The following is a 19,544-nucleotide window of genomic DNA, read 5'->3' as shown; positions in this document are numbered from 1 at the left end:
TGGTGCAATCTTGGCTCACTGCAACCTCTGCCTCCCGGGTTCAAGTGATTCTCCTGCCTCAGCCTCTCGAGTAGCTGGGATTACAGGTGCATGCCACCATACCCAGCTGATTTTTGTATTTTTAGTAGAGATGGGGTTTCACCATATTGGCCAGGCTGTTCTTGAACTCCTGACTTCATGATCCACCCACCTCAGCCTCCCAAAGTGCTGGGATTACAGGCATGAGCCACTGCACCCGGCCAACCAGTTCTTGCTTTAGTTTCATGATCACGAATCTCAACTGTACGTTCAATGCCACCCAGTAACCTTATTGTTGGAACAAATAAGTTCCTCTTCAAAACTCAACTCTATGGTCATAAGTGATGTGGTCATAAATCCACCCTTCCTTTCTCCCTCCTTCCCCCTTTCATCACCCTGGCCTTCAAAGTTCTCATTTCACTACCTTATTTGGAAACAGTTTCAAACTTCCTTCTTTCTTGTTTTGTAAGTCAACCCTACCCCTTCCTCTCCCTCCCCTCCTTCCTTTGCAAATCTCATGTTTACCCCATTTGGAAAAGTTTAAGACTTAGCAAATTGGGTTACTTAGATTGTGCAGTCTGACTCCAGCCAGTGGGGAAAAGACAGAAGCAGGAGCTGCCTTAGGAATAAAAACCTCTTCTCTCCTTTGTGTGATGTGCTCTTGCAATCACTTTGGACACAGGCAGCACCCTTCTGCAGAAGTAAATTGCCTTGATGAGAAATTTATGATCTAAGTGCAGGTTCTTCTTTGCAGCGCCTAGCACCAATTTTCAACACTTATTTTATTTATTTATGTATTTATTTTGAGTCAGAGTCTTGCTCTGTCACCAGGCTGGAGTGCAATGGCGCGATCTCAGCTCACTGCAACCTCTGCCTCCCAGGTTCAACCAATTCTTCTGCCTCAGCCTCCCGAGTAGCTGGGAGTACAGGCATGTGCCACCACACCTGGCTAATTTTTGTATTTTTAGTACAGACAGAGTTTTACCATGTTGGCCAGGATGGTCTTGATCTCTTGACTTCGTGATCTGCCCACCTTGGCCTCCCAAAGTGCTGGGATTACAGGTGTGAACCACCATGCCCAGCCACCCAGTAACCTTATTAAGCATCCCTAGTATATTAGTTTTTCCACTGTCTTGTATGACCACTTCACACCTTCACTCCCGTCAGATCTTTCACATTTCTCTCCATGTGCCTGATATTCAACAAGAGGACATAGAAAGCCTTAAGCATGTATACACTCCCTTGTCTGGCACTGCCTCTGCCTCCATACACTCCTGTTGATTATAAAGAAGGAAGGCCAACACCTCCACTTTGCTCTTGGGCTTCATTTCCTCTTACCAGCTCAGGAGCTTTTCTCCTGCAGTTACTGCTCTTGCCCCCCTAAAACCTTTTTTTTTTTCAAGTTTCAGTTATTTATTTATTTATTTATTTATTTATTTATTTATTTTGAGATGGAGTCTTGCTCTGTTGCCCAGCCTGGAGTGCAGTGGCGTGCCCAGCCTGGAGTGTAATGGCGTCATCTCGGTTCACTGCAACCTCTGCCTCCTGGGTTCAAGTGACTCTCCTGTCTCAGACTCCTGAGTAGCTGAGATTACAGGTGCATGCCCCCACACCCAGCTAATTTTTGTATTTTTAGTAGAGACAGGGTTTCACCATGTGGGTCAGGCTGGTCTTGAACTCCTGACCTCAGGTGATTCACCTGCCTCGGCCTCCCAAAGTGCTAGGATTATTGGCATGAGCCACCACACCTTGCCAAGTTTCAGTTATTTATTAATCAGTGTAATCTCCAATAGATTACATCAACATGATTTCACGAATTCAGAGGATAAATATTTCCTGGTTAAGTGGAAAATTGTGAGGATGGCTTCTGGAAGACCTTCATTCTAAAGCAGCTTCATAGTGAAACATTTCATTTAGAAATATGGACCTTCTTTCTTCAGTTTGCTGTAATCCACATTCACTGAGTAGAACTTGTATTAATCATTGTGACCTAGCTTGTTCCAGGGCTCTGGGTTATTCTTTCTGTCCCAACTAACATTTGGATTGAACAATGCCAGACGTAAGACATACAGTGCTGCTCCAGTATCTCCAATAAATACAAAGCTCCAATAAATACAAAGAGGGTGATCAAGCTTGGATGCTTCTTGTCCTGACTGATGATCTGGCGGAGCGTGTTTGCGGCAGAGGACTCCGATTGGAAAGGAGAGAATCAGCCTAGCCACCAGGCCCCTGGGCTAAGTAGTATCTGCACTGAGACTGTGCAGATGTCGCAAGTGTTAGGACTTATTTTGTGACAAGCATCACACTGACCCTGGGATATGAAGACCAATAAGTCAACATTCCTTCCCCAAAGCCCTAAATTTCCAGTGGTTAAGATCATATTCTCTTAGGGGAATATGCAAATTTCTATGTGAGCAGAGGTAGCTTAGGGTGTTAAAAGAAAAACTTTAAACAAATTATTTTGAACAGAGTTTAGCTGAGCAAAGAACGATTCTTGAATTGGCAGCCTCCTGAGCCAGAATAGGTTCAGAAAGACTATGGCACTGCCCAGTGGTCAGAGGATTTATGGACAGAAAAAGGAAGTGAGGCACAGGAACAGCAGGACTGGTTACAGCTTGGCCTTATTTAAACACAGTTTGTACAGTTGGCTGCCTGTGATTGGCTGAAACTCCACAATTAATACAATAGTAGGTTACAGTCTGTTTACACATTCAGATAGGTTACAGTTCACTATGCACAGAGGAACCTTTTGAGGTAAGGAGGCAGCTTTAGGCTAAACTTAATTTAACAAGGGATACATTGGGCTGAAAAGTTGGGGTGGGTGTAGTGAGGAGAGGCAAGGAAATAATTCCAGTGTTTGATGAAGATTTGGTAGGAACATTAAAAATCATCATTGTTTATTTGGAGCTAATTAAACCATAATCATTAATAGTAATCTTACTCTCTTTTTATTGGAATTCTGGGCCTCTTTTTACTTTTAATAAAGTGAAATCCTCTTATTTGTGTGAGATCAGTCGCTTAACTTGGTAGGGGTTCTTGAACAAACCTATTGTCTGTTCTATGTGTTTTAATTTTTTTCCCTTTTTTTTTGTTTTGTTTTGTTTTGAGACGGAGTCTCACTCTGTCACCAGGCTGGAGTACAGTGGCGTGATCTCAGCTCACTGCAACCTCTGCCTCCCAGGTTCAAGTGATTCTCCTGCCTCGGACTCCTGAGTAGCTGGGACTACAGGTGCCCGCCACCACACCTGGCTAATTTTTTTGTATTTTTAGTAGAGGTGGGGTTTCACCATGTTGGCCGGGATGGTCTCTATCTCCTGACCTCATGATCCACCCACCTCGGCCTCTCAAGGTGCTGGGATTACAGGCTTTTTTTCACTTTTCAATAGGTTTACTCATCTTTTAAAATACAGAAATTTTAAACTTTTATGAGGTTAAATTATCTATTGATTTATAATGTTGTGTTTTGTTGTCCCGTTTAACAACATCTTCCTTCTCCAAAGCATACTCTTCCATTCATTCCTTTAACACTTATTTTTGGAATGCCTACCAAGATCTAAGAATTGTTGTTGACTCCCAACATATTTATTAGGCAATCCTCTTCAGGCAACTTTCAGTTTTCTTTGGGGAAGGGAGACAATAATATTTGAACAAATCCATTAATAATTCTGAATTATCATAAAGGCTTTGAGGGACATATACAGAGTGATATGATTGCTACCACCTGGGGAAGGAGTGAAAAGGCCACTGAGATAGGATGCCAAGGGAGCTGAGGCCCGAAGGATGATGAGGACCATGTCCCACGCCAGGGGAAAGGTCTTCAGGTGGAGGGAAGAGCAATGACAGTAGCTCTCAAGCAAGAAAGGGCATGGTGTGTAGCAGCAGCAGGAAGCAGATTGCTGTGGAGGGAGCTTTGTGAGCAATGGGAATGTGTGGTGAGATGAAGTTGGGGAGACAGGGCACAATCATGTAGGGCCTTATGTAGGACCCTGCTGTCCTATGTCCCCCACCTCCTAACCTGACTCCTCTGGAGAAACTTCCTTAATAAATCAAAGGCATGGGTGGGCACAGTGGCTCATACCTGTAATCCCAGGACTTTTGGAGGCTGAGGCGGGTGGATCACCTGAGGCCAGGGGTTCAAGACCATCCTGGCCAACATGGCAAAACCCTGTCTCTACTAAAAATACAAAAATTAGCTGGGCATGGTGGTGGTGCATGCCTGTAATCCCAGCTACTCGGGAGGCTGAGGCAGGAGAATCGCTTAAACCCAGGAGGCAGAGGTTACAATGAGCTGAGTTCACACCACTGCACTCCAGCCTGGGCGACACAGTGAGACTCCATCTCAAAAAAAAAAAAAAAAAAAATCAAAGGCATGAATTCACTCAGTGTCCACTTCTGGGGAACTTGACCTAAGATGCTGGCCAAGTTAATTTCCCCACTAGGTGCAGGAATTATCCAAGGGTGGGAAGGCCCATGTAACATCACTGGAGACCACTGAGAAGCGGCTTTAGTGGAATTTAGACAGAAGCCAAATTGCAAGGATTAAGAAGGAAGAGGATATTGCAGACAGTTTGTCATTCTTTTTCGGTGGCCTACACTTTCTGAAAACTCTTATTATGTTTGGGATATTTCTAGCCTTTTGCATCTTGCCTCACCAAAACAGAACTCAGAAAATTGAGATTCTCAGCTTCTCTAGCAGCTGAGATGCAGGAATGTGATGTATGCAGCTTCTCATCAGATACACCCATATTAACTACCTGTTCAGAAACCAACAGCTTGAGAGACTTTCTTGTGGGATCTTTTACTACAGTTGACCCTTGAACAACATGGGGCTGGGGCAATGACCTCTGTGCTGTCAAAAATCCATGTATTACTTTTTATTCCCCAAAACTTAAGTAGTAATAGCCTACTATTGACTGGAAGCCTATATAAACAGTTAACACATATTTTATATATGTATTATATACTGTATTTTTACAATAAAATATGCTAGAGAAAAGAAAATGTCATTAAGAAAATAATAATAAGAAAATATATTTACTATTTGATATGGCTAGGCTTTGTATTCCCACCCAAATCTCATCTTGAGTTGTAATCCCCAGTTGTTGAGGGAGGGACCAGGTGGGAGGTGATCGGATCATGCGGGTGGTTTCCCTCATGCTGTTCTCATGATAGTGAGTGAGTTCTCAAGAGATCTGATGGTTTTATAACTGTTTGGAAGTTCCTCCTTTGTTCCCTCTTCTCTCTCTCGCCTGCCACCATGTAAGATGTGCCTCTTCCCCTTCCGCCATGATTGTAAGTTTCCTGAGGCCTCCCAAGCCATGCATAACTATAAGTCAATTAAACCTCTTTTCTTTATAAATTAATCAGTCTCGGGTATGTCTTTATAGCAGTGTGAGAACGAACTAATACACTATTCATTTAGTGGAAGCGGATCATCATAAAGGTCTTCATCCTTGTCATCCTCATGCTGATCAGGCTGAGAAGGAGAAGGAAGAGGAGGGGCTGGTCTTTCTGTCTCAGGGGTGGCAGAAGCAGAAGACGTGGAACAGGAAGCAGGAACCCAAGCACACTCAGTGTAACTTTTGTTGAAAAAAATCCATGTAAAAAAAATCCATGTATAAGTGCAGTTCAAACCTGTGTTGTTCAAGGATTAGCTGTATTTTTGTTGGGCGAGTGGCAGCAGAAACTTTGGCTTTTTGAGCAACAGCAGTAGCAGTGGCCACAGCAAGGGAAATTGTGGTTCTTCTGCCCAGTCTTGTGGCCTGGTTTTGGGCATTCTTTTTGGAGACTCAACTTCAGCAACTCTGGTTCTCCAGCACTTCCAACAATATCTTTTTAATAAACTTCTCTTTGGAATACCTACAGTCAACTTTAATTGCTTACAAACAGGAACTCTGCCTGAGAGAGTAGAGGATGAGAAATTGGAGCCATGGTGGGCAACCTTTTCAAAGTCACAGGAGAACAAAGAGAGTGCTAGTAGGTGGGGTAGTCAGCCTCTGAGTTGGCCCCCAATCATTATTGCCTTTTAGTGTTCATGTACTTTTGTTGTGCCATGTTGTACCAGGACTGCTCTGTGTGACCAACAGAATACAGAGGAAATAACAGCGTGTGACTTCCAAAGCTAGTTCGTAAAGAAATTATAGCTTCTGCATTGGCTTCATGAATCACACACCATGGGATAATGCTAGCCACCATGTTGTGAGAACACTCAGGCGGCCCTGTGGAGATGCTTACACAGAGAGGACTCCACTTGTCAACACAAATTTGCCAGCTTCCGCAGTGAGCTACCTCAGAAGTGGATCCTCCATTTCCATTAACCCTTCAGATACTGCAGCCTCAGCTGACCTGAATGCAACCTTTTGACAGACCCCAAGCCAGAACTGCCCAACCAAGCTGCCACTCAATGCCAGACTCATAGAAACCATGGGAGATGAGAAATACTTATGGTTGTTTCAAGTCACTAAGTCTTGAAGCAATATATTATGCAGCAATAGATAACTAAAATATAATGCTTAAAGATGGTTTGTTTTGGCTGGGTGCGGTGGCTCAAGCCTGTATTCCCAGCACTTTGGGAGTCTGAGGCGGGCGGATCACGAGGTCAGGAGATCAAGACCATCCTAGCTAACACAGTGAAACCCCGTCTCTACTAAAAATACAAAAAATTAGCCAGACGTGGTGGTGGGCGCCTGTGGTCCCAGCTACTCGGGAGGCTGAGGCAGGAGAATGGCGTGAACCTGGGAGGCGGAGCTTACAGTGAGCCGAGACCGCGCCACTCCACTCCAGCCTGGGTGACAGAGCGAGACTCCGTCTCAAAAAAAAAAAAAAAAAAAAAAAAAGATGGTTTGTTTCTATAGGGCAGGAGAGAACTGAATCTATTTATAATAAAAAGAACAGACAGGGCACATGTAGAGAACTGCTGATCTAAGGGAGAAGAGAACTGAGCAAGGTTCAGAGAGAGAAGGGAGGGAGAGAAGGAGGAAGGAAAAGAAGGAAGGGAAGAGGGAAGGAAGGAAAGAAGGAAGAAAAGAGAGAATGAAGGAGGGAGGGAAGGAAGGAGGAAGGGAAGAAGGGAGGGAGGGAAGGAAGGAAGGAGGGAGGAAAGAAAGGAGATCAAAGATGTAGGCATAGCCTTGGCAGGAAAGACAACCTGTTTTTTCTTGAGATAGGAATACAGAGGGAATGAGATAGATAGGTTAAGGATGAGCATAAAGAAGAGGGTAGATTGAGAGCTTCATCATCTCAGTAAAGTAGGAGTCAAGCAAGATCATTTGCAAGGACTGAGGTAGCCTGGGGTGAGGAGGTCTATTTTGTAAGCTTACATTTATTTAGTGTTTTTTTCAACATTAACAATTTTTCTGGGGGCCAAAGCAGGAAGATTGCTTGAGCCCAGGAGTTCAAGACCAGCCTGGGAAACATGGAGAAACCCCATCTGTACACAAAATACAAAAATTAGCTGCATGTTCTGGTAAGTGCCTGTAGTCCCAGCTGCTTGGGAGGCTGAGATGGTAGGATATCTTGAGCTGGGGTTGCAGAAGTTGCAGTGAGCTGAGATCGCACCATTGCACTCCTGCCTAGGTGACACAGTGAGACTGTGTCTCAAAGAAAACACTTTTTTTTTTTTTTTTAAGAGACAGGCTCTTGCTATATTGCTCAGGCTGGAGTGTAGTGGCTACTTATAGGCGCCATCAGTGTGCACTGCAGTCTTGAACTCCTGGGCTTAATGAACCCTTCTGTCTCAGCCTCAGGTAGATGGGACGACTACAGGCATGTGCCACTACACCTACCTTACATTTATTTAGTTTTTATTTTGTGCAGGCATTGTGCTAAGGTCCTTCCATACATAATCCCATTTAACTACTCTACCAGCTCTACGAGACAAATGTCATTTTGTTAAATGATTCTTTATAGATGAAGAAGCCAATGCTAATGGGAAGTAGGGAAGCAAGAGGTAAACCAGTTCCGTCAGAAACCAGACGGCAGCTCTTTTCACTCCCTACACCCTTTGAGTGGTTTACTTAAGAATGACTGTTGTGAGAAATTTAAAAAGTGATCAACAAGAGAATAGTCAAAGGAAAAGAAAAAAATGTCCTTCGAGAAAATATAGGACACTTGGCCTTCACAATTTCAACCACAAATATAGCCACAAGGATAAACCAACTTTTTCTTAGCTGTTTAAACTGGCTTTGTGCCATCCTCAGACAGCCAGATATGTCAAGAAACACTTAGATTTGGCCTTGCGCAATGGCTCACACCTGTAATCCCAGCACTTTGGGAGGCTATGGTGGGCAGATCACTTGAGGTTGGGAGTTGGAGACCAGCCTGTTCAACATGGAGAAACTCTGTCTCTACTAAAAATACAAAATTTGTTGGGCATGGTGGTACATGCCTGTAATCCCAGCTACTCCGGAGGCTGAGGCAGGAGAATTGCTTGAATCCGGGAGGCAGAGGTTGCAATGAGCTGAGATCGCACCATTGCACTCCAGCCTGGGTAACAAGAGCGAAACTCAGTCTCAAAAAAAAAAAAAAGAAAGAAAAAGAAATACTTAAGATTGTTTTGCATGGTACATTTTAATGAAACTTTAGACATAACACCAAAATGTTATGCACATCCTAGTTTATTTTTTGGAAAGGTAAAGCTATCACATCATTTTGTGGAATGGTTTGAGGAAGCTGCCTCTATTAATATCTAAGGCTCTATGTTAACATAACAAAAGACGATTTCTTCTTTGCTGAAAATGTCAGCTCTTGGGTTAGAAAGTTGATTTACCCCATAAGGAGCCAAAGAGTAAGAAAGCAAAATAATAAAAAGGCATGTTGTTTCTAAAAATGGAGTTGGCCAGGTGTAAGGCTATGATAATTAAAATCAGATGATACTGCAGCAAGAATTGGGAGCTCGGTGGGATAGGTCAGCTGTCAAACAGACTCCTTAGTGTGTTTTAGGAAATAATACATGATTAAGAAAACATCAAAATGATTAATCAATTAATTAAAATAGTTCAAGCTTAAAAGGGGGTAAGCATCACAGAAATAAAAAATGAAAAAAATGAATTATTCTGAAATTGATACAGGTGAAGGCCAACAGCATGCTCAATCAGGAAGTTTCATGCACGTCCTTGTGAAGAGACCACCAAACAGGCTTTGTGTGAGGAACATGGCTGTTTATTTCACCTGGGTACAGGTGAGCTGAGTCCGAAAAGAGAGTCAGTGAAGGCAGATAGGGGTGGGGCTGTCTTATAGAATTCGGGTAGGTAAAGGAAAATTACAGTCAAAGGAGGTTTGTTCTCTGGCGGGCAGGAGTGGGGATTGCAAGGTGCTCAGTGGGGGTGCTTTTTGAGCCAGGATGAGCTAGGAAAAGGACTTTCATAAGGTAATGTCATCACTTAAGGCAAGGACCGGCCATTTACACTTCTTTTGTGGTGGAATGTCATCAGTTAAGGTGGGGCAGGGCATATTCACTTCTTTTGTGATTCTTCAGTTACTTCAGGCCATCTGGGCGTATACTTGCAAGTCACAGGGGATGTGATGGCTTGGCTTGGGCTCAGAGGCCTGACATTCCTGCCTTCTTATATTAATAAGAAAAATAAAACAAAATAGTGTTGAAGTGTTGGGGTGGTGAAAATTTTTGGGGGGTGGTATGGAGAGAGAATGGGCGATGTTTCTCAGGGCTGCTTCAAGCGGGATTAGGGGCGGCGTGGGAACCTCGAGTGGGAGAGATTAAGCTGAAGGGATGTCTTGTGGTAAGGGGTGATATTGTGGGGATGTTAGAAGAAACATTTGTCATATAGAATGATTGGTGATGGCCTGGATACGGTTTTGGATGAATTGAGAAACTAAATGGAATAACAGAAGGAGAAAAACAAGTATAAAAGGTCTAAGAATTGGGACGACTGAGGACATCTGATTAGAGAGTGCCTAAGGAGATTCAGCATAGTCCTGCCAGCAAAGATTATTTATTTACTTCAAGAGTTAAGACTGGCAGTTTGGGGATAGCACCAGGAGATATCTGCTGTGATGGCTTGGAAAAACAGTGTAAACCGGCAGTGTAAACAAGAGTAGGGCATGTATGAGTAGTTGAGAACAGTGAATAGGAGTATGACTAGACAGAAGATAGTAGGGATGACAAGTTTTTTGGGGCACAGTCTAAGTTGGTCTGGTGTTTGGAATGAGGCTGGGGCCTAATACAAAGGAGCGTCTATACAGGAGCTTAAATGGGCTGTACCCTGTAGCATTCCAAGGACAGGCCTGAATTCTGAGAAGGGAAAGTGGTAAAAGTATTGTCCAGTCCTTTTTAAGTTGGTGGCTGAGCTTGGTGAGGTGTGTTTTTAAAAGACCTTTAGTCCATTCTACTTTTCTTGAAGACGGAGGACCGTAAGGGATATAAAGGTTTCACTGAACACTAACAGCCTGAAAAACTGCTTGGCTGATTTGACTAATAAAGGCTCGTTTGTTATCAGACTGTATTGAGGTGGGAAGGCTAAACTGAGGAATTATGTCTGACAGAACAGAAGAAATGACTGCGGTGGCCTTCTCAGACCCTGTAGGAAAGGCCTCTACCTATCTAGTGAAAGTATCTACCTAGACTAAGAGGTATTTTAGTTATCTGACTCAGGGCATGTTGAGTAAAGCTAATTTGCCAGTCCTGGGTGGGGCAAATCCTCGAGCTTGATGTGTAGGGAAGGGAGGGGGCCTGAATAATCCCTGAGGAGCAGTAGAATAGCAGATGGAACACTGAGAAGTTATTTCCTTAAGGATAGATTTCCACGATGGAAAGGAAATGAGAGGTTCTAAGAGGCGGGCTAGTGGCTTGTACTATAGCATAACCTGCCTTTTTGCTGGTGTGTGGCGATTAGGCCTGGTGGAACCACCATCAATAAATCAAGCGTGATCAGGGTGAGGAACAGGAAAGAAGGAAATTTGGGGAAATGGGGTGAATGTCAGGTGGATCAGAGAGATACAGTCATGGGGGTCAGGTGTGGTATCAGGAATAATGTGGGAGGCCGGATTGAAGTCTGGGCCAGGAACAACGGTAATTGTGGGAGACTCAACAAAGAGTGAGTATAGCTGAAGGAGCCAGGAAGTAGAAAGTATATGCGTCAGGTATGAGGAAGAAAATAGATTTTGGAAGTTATGAGAACTGCAGAGAGTGAGTTGAGCACAGTTTGTGATTTTGAGGGCCTCTAAAAGTATTAAAGCAGCGGCAGCCGCTGCACGCAGACATGAGGGCTAGGCTAAAACAGTAAGGTCAAGTTGTTTGGACAGAAAGGCTATACAGGGTGTGGTCCTGGCTCTTGTGTAAGAATTCTGACCACGCTAACCATGCCTAGGAAGGAAAGGAGTTGTTGTTTGGTAGAAGGTGCTTGGGTTTGAGAGATCAGTCGGACATGATTGGCAGGGAGAGCACGTGTGTTTTTATGAGAATTATGCTGAGATAGGTAACAGATGAGGAAGAAATTTGGGCTTGATTGAAGTAATGGGGGCTGTCTGTGAAGCTTTGCAGCAGTACAGCCTAGGTAATTTGCTGAGCTTGATAAGTGTCAGGGTCAGTCCAAGTGAAAGCGAAGAGAGGCTGGGATTAAGGGTGCAAAGGAATAGTAAAGAAAGCATGTCTGAGATCTAGAACAGAATAATGGGTTGTAGAGGCAGGTATTGAGGATAGGAGAGTATATGGGTTTGGCACCACGGGGCGGATAGGCAAAACAATTTGGTTGATAAGGCGCAGATCCTGAACTAAATTGTAAGGCTTGTCTGGTTTTAGGACAGGTAAAATGGGGGAATTGTAAGGAGAGTTTATAGGTTTTAAAAGGCCATGCTGTAGCAGGTGAGTGATAACAGGCTTTAATCTTTTTAAAGCGTGCTGCGGGATGGGATATTGGCGTTGAGTGGGGTAAGGGTGATTAGGTTTTAATGAGATGGTAAGGGGTGCATGATCGGTCGCCAAGGAGGGAGTAGAGGTATCTTATACTTGTGGGTTAAGGTGGGGGGATACAAGAGGAGGACGCAAAGGAGGCTTTGGATTGGGAAGAAGGGCGGCAATGAGATACAGCTGTACTCCAGGAATAGTCAGGGAAGCAGATAATTTAGTTAAAGTGTCTCAGCCTAATAAGGGAACTGGGCAGGTGGGGATAACTAAAAAGGAGTGCTTAAAAGAGTATTGTCTAAGTTGGCACCAGAGTTGGGGAGTTTTCAGAGGTTTAGAAGCCTGGCCGTCAATACCCACAACAGTTATGGAGGCAAGGGAAACAGGCCCTTGAAAAGAAGGTAATGTGGAGTGGGTAGCCTCCGTATTGATTAAGAAGGGGACGGGCTTACCTTCCACTGTGAGAGTTACCCGAAGCTCGGCGTCCGTGATGGTCTATGGGGCTTCTGAGGCGATCGGGCAGTGTCAGTCTTCAGCAGCTAAGCCGAGAAGATCTGGGAAGGAGTCAGAGAGCCTTGGGCCAGAGTTCCAGGGGCTCTGGGAGTGGCTGCCAGGTGAGTTGAACAGTCCGATTTTCAGTGGGGTCCCACACAGATGGGACGTGGCTTAGGAGGAATCCCGGGCTGCGGGCATTCCTTGGCCCAGTGGCCAGATTTCTGGCAAGTGTAGCAAGCTCCTGGGGGAGGAGGTTCTGGAGGAACACCTGGCCGCTGCGGTTCAGGCGTTTGGAAGTTCTTGTGCGCTGGAGATGTGGCTGGGGTTTGTCTCACAGTGGAGGCAAGGAATTGCAACTTTTTCCTATTATTGTACACCTTGAAGGCGAGGTTAATTAAATCCTGTTGTGGGGTTTGAGGGCCGGAATTTAATTTTTGGAGTTTTATTTATTGTCGGGAGCAGATTGGGTAATAAAATGTATTTTGAGAATAAGACGGCCTTTTGACCTTTTAGGGTCTAGGGCTGTAAAGTGTCTCAGGGTTGCTGCCAAACAAGTCATGAACTGGGCTGGATTTTTATATTTGATGAAAAAGATCCTAAACGCTATCCGATTTGGGATAAAGAAAAAGGAGCATTAACTTTGACTATGCCTTTAGCTCCAGCCACCTTTTTAAGAGTAAATTGCTGGGCAGGAGTGGGAGGGCTAGTCACGGAACGAAACTGTAAGCTGGACCAGATGTGAGGAGGGGAGGTGATAAAAGGATTATAGGGTGGAGGAGCAGAGGCTGAGGAAGAATTGGGACCTGGCAAGGAGCAGCCTGGGGAGGAAGGGAGAGGTCAGATGGGTCTGTAGAAAAGGAAGATTAGAAAGACTCAGCGATGCTTGGGGTTGGTACTGAGGAGACAGGTGGGAGGGAAAGAAGGAAGATTTGGGACGAGTTGCACTGGGCACAGAGACTAGGAAGAGACTGATGTGTAAAAGAATGCCTGGACGTCAGGCACCTCAGACCGTTTGCCTATTTTATGACAAGAATTATTTAGATCTTGCAAGATGGAAAAATTCAAAGTGCCATTTTCTGGCTATTTGGAACTACTGTCGAGTTTGTATTGGGGTCAAGGGGCATTGCAGAAGAAAATAAGGCATTTAGGTTTTAGGTCAGGTGTGAGTTGAAGAGGTTTTAAGTTTTTGAGAACACAGGCCAAGGGAGTAGGAGGAGGAATGGAGGGTGGAAGGTTCCCATAGTGAAGGAAGCAATCCTAGAGAAGAGAGTAGAGAAACTGAGGGAAGGGGTTCGGGAGTTCTTACTTTCCAGAAAAGTGGGAAAAGGGGTTGGGGCGCAGAGAAGAGGTCGGGGCACGGAAATAAGGGATGGGGCGCAGAAATAAGAGGCCGGGGCGCGGAAATAAGGGATTGGGGCGCAGAGATATGAGGTTGGGGTACTTGCCCCTCTAGAAAAGTGGGACTTGCTGCTAAGAGTGAAGGAGAAGGGGTTGAGGGGTACTTGCCCCTCTCCCAGAAAAGCAGAGAAGGGGTAGAGACAAGGAGAGAAGGGCTTGGGGTACTTGCCCTGTCCCCGGAAAAGCAGAGAAGGGGTAGAGACAAGGAGAGAAGGGCTTGGGGTACTTGCCCTGTCCCCAGAAAAGCAGAGAAGGGGTAGAGACAAGAAGAGAAGGGGTTGGGGTACTTGCCCCTTCCCCAGAAAAGCGGGACTTGCCGCTAAAGGTGAAGGACCAAGGCAGGCGTCCCTGTGTGGTCTGACACCCTTGAAACGTGGGTGTATAATCAGAGAGGTGTCCCTGCAGTGATTAAACACCAAGGGAAGCCTGCCTTCCCAATCTGTGACCGGCACCGGAGTTTTGGGTCCACGGATAAAATGTGTCTCCTTTGTCTCTACCAGAAAATGAAAGGAATTGAAATTAAGAGAAGGGAGAGATTGAAGTGTGGCGCCAAGATTGAAAGAAGAAAGAGGTTGAGGGATAGTGAGGGAGGTTGGAGAAGAGAGTAAAAAGAGGCCGCTTACCGGATTTGAAATTGGTGAGACGTTTCTTGGGCTGGTCGGTCTGAGGACCTGAGGTCGTAGGTGGATCTTTCTCACGGAGCAGAAAGCAGGAGGACGGGGGATTGATCTCCCAAGGGAGGTCCCCTGATCCGAGTCACGGCACCAAATTTAATGCGCGTCTGTGTGAAGAGACCACCAAACAGGCTTTGTGTGAGCAACATGGCTGTTTATTTCACCTGGGTGCAGGCGGGCTGAATCCGAAAAGAGAGTCAGGGAAGGCAGATGGGGTGGGGCCATTTTATAGGATTTGGGTAGGTAAAGGAAAATTACAGTCAAAGGGGCTTTGTTCTCTGGCGGGCAGGAGTGGGGGTTGCAAGGTGCTCAGTGTGGGTGCTTTTTGAGCCAGGATGAGCCAGGAAAAGGACTTTCACAAGGTAACGTCATCACTTAAGGCAAGGACCGGCCATTTACACTTCTTTTGTGGTGGAATGTCATCAGTTAAGGTGGGGCAGGGCATATTCACTTCTTTTGTGATTCTTCAGTTACTTCAGGCAATCTGGGCGTATACGTGCAAGTCACAGGGGATGTGATGGCTTGGCTTGGGCTCAGAGGCCTGACAGGAAGGAGATAAGGCTGCTCGCTATCAGCATGGTTATTCTGCCTTGTGGAAAAATATATAGTTTAATTATACCTTCCTTAATGCATCCTTCTAATCGTAAACACTGCAGAAGAAATCACAAAGAAGGAGTCATAATTTTGACTCTATTCAGTTCAAACATACAAAAGCTCGTGACTTTAAAAACCATTAAATGGCTAATGGCAATCAAGCAGAAAGAGCAAATGACAGAGAGTTAATAAAGTGAATATATGAACATCTTTGATAGCAGTAGCACTCCAATAACAACAGACTATAGGATACGGGATTCACTGGCGAAATAAAAATGTCAGCAAACAAATGGAAATGTCTTCAACCACACTTGTTATCAAAGAAATGCAAATGAAAACAATGAAGTGGTGATTATCACCTAAGAAACCAGTGGGTGGCTCATGCCTGGAATTCCAGCACTTTGGGAGGCCCGAGTCAGGCGGATCACCTGAGGTCGGAAGTTCAAGACCAGCCTGGCCAACATGGCGAAACCCCATCTCTACTAAAAATACAAAAATTAGCCGGGCGTGCTGGTGGCTGCCTGTAATCCCAGCTACTCAGGAGGCTAAGGCAAGAGAATCACTTGAACCTAGGAGGCGGAGGTTGCAGTGAGCTGAGATCACGCCATTGCACTCCAGCCTGGGTGACAACAGCGAAACTCCATCTCAAAAAAAAAAAAAAAAAAAAAAACCCAGGGAAGCTGAAAAGGTTGGTAGAGAGGCTGGCAAGAGCATGGTGCCTGCTGGGAGGTGACTTGCTGTAGATGCTCTGGAAAGCCATTTGGCGTTATGTATCAATAATCTGTAAAGTTCATACCACAGATGCACTTCTGAAAATCTATATGGAAGAAATAATCAGAAAGTCAGAAAAAGATTCATATGCAAGAATATTAATCACAACGTTTTCTATATGGGTTAAGTATTCAAGAATATAAGAATATTTAAGTAAAATGTGACTTACTCATATAAGAATATAAGGTGATTAAAATCATATTCCTGAAGAATTTTCAGGGGCCTGAAAATAATCATAATACATGAAAAATGAAACGTCATGCAAACTATTTATTTTATGCTCCCAATTATGTAAAATAAAGAATTCCATTGGAAACAGAGCATGTAATGCTTGCAATTATATGTATATTTAAAAGTACCAAAATATTAAGTGTTTAACATATCGGGTGGACATTCAGGTGATTTTAATTTTCTTCTCCATGGTTCTTCATATTTCCTGTAATGAGCATGAATGATTTTTTTTTTTTTTTTTTTTGAGACAGGTTCTGGGCTCTGTCACCCAGCCTGGAGTGCAGTGACATGATCTTGGCTCACTGCAATCTCCATCTCTCAGGCTCAAGTGATCCTCCCACCTTAGCCCCCCAAGTAGTTGGGACTACAGGTGTGTACCACCGCACCCAGCTAATTTTTGTATTTTTAGTAGAGACAGGGCTTCACCACATTGTCTAGGCTGGTGAACTCCTGGCTTCAAGCGATCCACCTGCCTTGGCCTCCCAAAATGTTGGGATTACAGGCATGAGCCACCACACCTGGCCATGAATCACTTTTATAAAAGAAAAGCATTACTGGAAGTAAAACTTTTCATGATCTCTGAAGTTGGTCCCCTGGCTTTCCTGCAGTCAGTAGGATTCCAACCTGGGTAGAGAATTAGCCTCTTGATTTAGCATCAAAATTGCTTGAAATAAAGTGAGGATTCCCAACACATCTCAACTGTTTGGGGATCTTTTGAATGAGTTTCAAGTAAGTCTCAGTGAATTCTTTTTCCATACAAACTCAAGTAAACAAGGTGAGAACAGACGCCAGTTACACGGCCCTGGTGGCACAACCATAGCTCACTGAAACCTCCAACTCCTGGGGTTGAGCTATGGTTCTGGCTCAGCCTCCCAAGTAACTAGCACTACAAGTGTGTGCCCCTATGCCTGGCTAATTTTTATTTATTTATTTTATTTATTTATTTTTTTGAGATGGAGTCTTGTTCTTGTTGCCCAGGCTGGAGTGCAATGGTGCAATCTTGGCTCACCACAATCTCCACCTCCCGGGTTCAAGCGATTCTCCCGCCTCAGCTTCCTGAGTAGCTGGGATTACAGTCATGCGCCACCATGCATGGCTAATTTTATATTTTTAGTAGAGATGGGGTTTCTTCATTTTGGCCAGGCTGGTTTTGAACTCCTGACTGTCAGGCCTCTGGGACCAAGCCTGCACCTATACATCCAGATGGACTGAAGGAAGCAAAGAAACACAAAAGAAGTGAAAATGGCTGGTTCCTGCCTTAACTGATGACATTCCACCATTGTGATTTGTTCCTGCCCCACCTTAACTGAGTGATTAACCTTGTGAAATTCCTTCTCCTGGCTCAGAAGCTCCCCCACTGAGCACCTTGTGACCCCCGCCCCTGCCCGCAAGAGAAAAACCCCCTTTGACTGTAATTTTCCACTACCCACCGAAATCCTATAAAACTGCCCCACCCCTATCTGCCTTCCCTGACTCTCTTTTCGGACTCAGCCCGCCTGCACCCAGGTGAGATAAACAGCCTTGTTGCTCACACAAAGCCTGTTTGGTGGTCTCTTCACACAGACATGTGTGACACTGACTTCAGGTGATCCTCCCGCCTCAGTCTCCCAGAGTGCTGGGATTACAAGCGTGAGCCACCGCGCCAAGCCTAATTTTTATTTTTTGTAGATACAGATCTCACTATGTTGCCCAGGCTGGTCTCGAACTTCTGTCCTCAAGCAGTCTTCCCACCTTAGCCTCTTAAAGCATTGGGACTACAGGTATGAGCCACAGCACCTGGCCTCAGGCTCTGTGTTTCTGACAAGCTCTCAGGTAATGCTGATGGTGCTGGACAGCAAACTACAATTTGAGTAACAAGATAGAGTCCCTACAGGCCAGGCGCGGTGGCTCACTCCTGTAATCCCAGCACTGTGGGAGGCCGAGATGGGCGGATCACGAGATCAGGAGATCGAGACCATCCTGGCTAACATGGTGAAACCCTGGCTCTACTAAAAATACATAAAAATTAGCCAGGCGTGGTGGTGAGCACCTGTAGTCTCAGCTACTCCGGAGGCTGAGGCAGGAGAATGAGGTGAACCCGGGAGGCAGAGCTTGCAGTGAGCCGAAATCACACCACTGCACTCCAGCCTGGGCAACAGAGTGAGACTGCATCTCAAAAAAAAAAAAAAAAGATGGAGTCCCTACATAAACCAAAAAGTTATCTGAGATAAGTCTTGATCAATTTAAAAGTTTATTTTGCCAAGGTTAAGGACATGCCTATGAGACAGCCTCCGGAGGTCCTGATGACATGTGCCCAAGGTGGTCAGGCTGCATCTTGCATTTATATGTTTTTTGTATGTTTTAGAGAGACATAAGACATCAATCAATACATGTAAGATGTACATTGGCTTGGTCAGGAAAGGTGGGACAACTGGAAGTCAGGGGCTTCCAGGTCATAGATGCGTTCAAACGTTTTCTGATTGGCGATTGGTTATTATCTACAGACCTGGAATCAATAGAAAAGAATGTCTAGGTTAAGGTAAGGGATTATGAAGACCAAGGTCTTACCATGCAGATGAAGCTTCCGGGTAGCAGGCTTCAGAGAGGATAGCTTGTAAATATTTACCAGACTTAAAGAGTCTGTTCTATCAGTCTCAAGGTCTGTGTTGACGTTAATGGTAATAAGGCATGTCCCACCCCCTCTTCCCATCATGAACAGAACTAGTTTTTCAGGTTGACTTTGGAATGCTCTTGGCCAAAAGGAAGGGTCCATTCAGACGGTTACAGGGCTCAGAATTTTATTTTTGGTTTATGCTATCTTAGAGGACAGCCCAACCTTTCCTGCTTACAAATATAAAAGATTTTGAAACAAGTTCATCAGCAGCATTAATTAGATGAGTAATGTGCATCTGGTGTCTGGAAGCCCACATCTAGGGAACTGTTCTAGGGTCATTGGGTCATTAGGAGATTAACAAATGACTTCATGGTGCAAGTGCCTTCACATGAATATGGGGATGTATGTACATCTTTTGAAACAAGTGTATTTTTGTGCATTTCTAGTGAATTTCTTTTAGGAAATTCTTGGGCATTATATTTCATCTTTCCTGATGGAGTTGCATTAGTGATCAAAAGAGCAAACCACCAATCCTTTCCCCTTGTCTTTTTTCTTTTTCTCTTTCACAAAATCTCTGGTCTCTGCATGTGTGTTCAGTAATAGGAGAAGCCAAAGCCTCCTGTGGGTCCTAGGAAATGCATTATCTACTCTAAAAATAGACAAGAGCCCATTGTCTCATGCAAAAGTAAATCCCACATACTAATCCAGCAGAAAGTGATCTAGCCTTTTAAAAGATTTATTAGTTTCTGATCTTCCTCTCTATGCATAACAATTTTTCATCTCATTCTGTGACAGATAAATTGAATTAAGTGAGAGTTGAAATAACTTCTTTTAAAGATAAATCATCTTTGTGTTACAAACCTTTGAGGTTTAGGAGGCCTCAAGATTCTTGAAGAATCAAAACATTAAGTGA

The 19,544-nt window shown here is 44.5% G+C and overlaps 1 long non-coding RNA gene and 1 pseudogene across 1 annotated transcript; both read right to left on the bottom strand.

Annotated features, from left to right (window-relative positions):
* Positions 1–581: 581 nt before the first annotated feature.
* LOC129524487 (cytochrome c oxidase subunit NDUFA4-like) lies at positions 582–2,218 on the bottom strand (annotated as a pseudogene).
* A 2,146-nt stretch (positions 2,219–4,364) lies between these two features.
* LOC134756881 (uncharacterized) lies at positions 4,365–15,025 on the bottom strand. Its single transcript, XR_010130256.1, has 2 exons — positions 14,701–15,025; positions 4,365–14,549 (listed from the first exon to the last, which is right to left on the bottom strand). It is a non-coding gene; the product is annotated as an uncharacterized lncRNA (long non-coding RNA).
* Between the last annotated feature and the right edge of the window lie 4,519 nt (positions 15,026–19,544).

This window comes from Gorilla gorilla, chromosome 13, assembly GCF_029281585.2.
Source record: "Gorilla gorilla gorilla isolate KB3781 chromosome 13, NHGRI_mGorGor1-v2.1_pri, whole genome shotgun sequence".
Lineage (NCBI taxonomy): Eukaryota > Metazoa > Chordata > Mammalia > Primates > Hominidae > Gorilla > Gorilla gorilla.
Note: the sequence above shows the minus strand (reverse complement) of the source record. Positions and strands in the feature narration are given on the sequence as shown.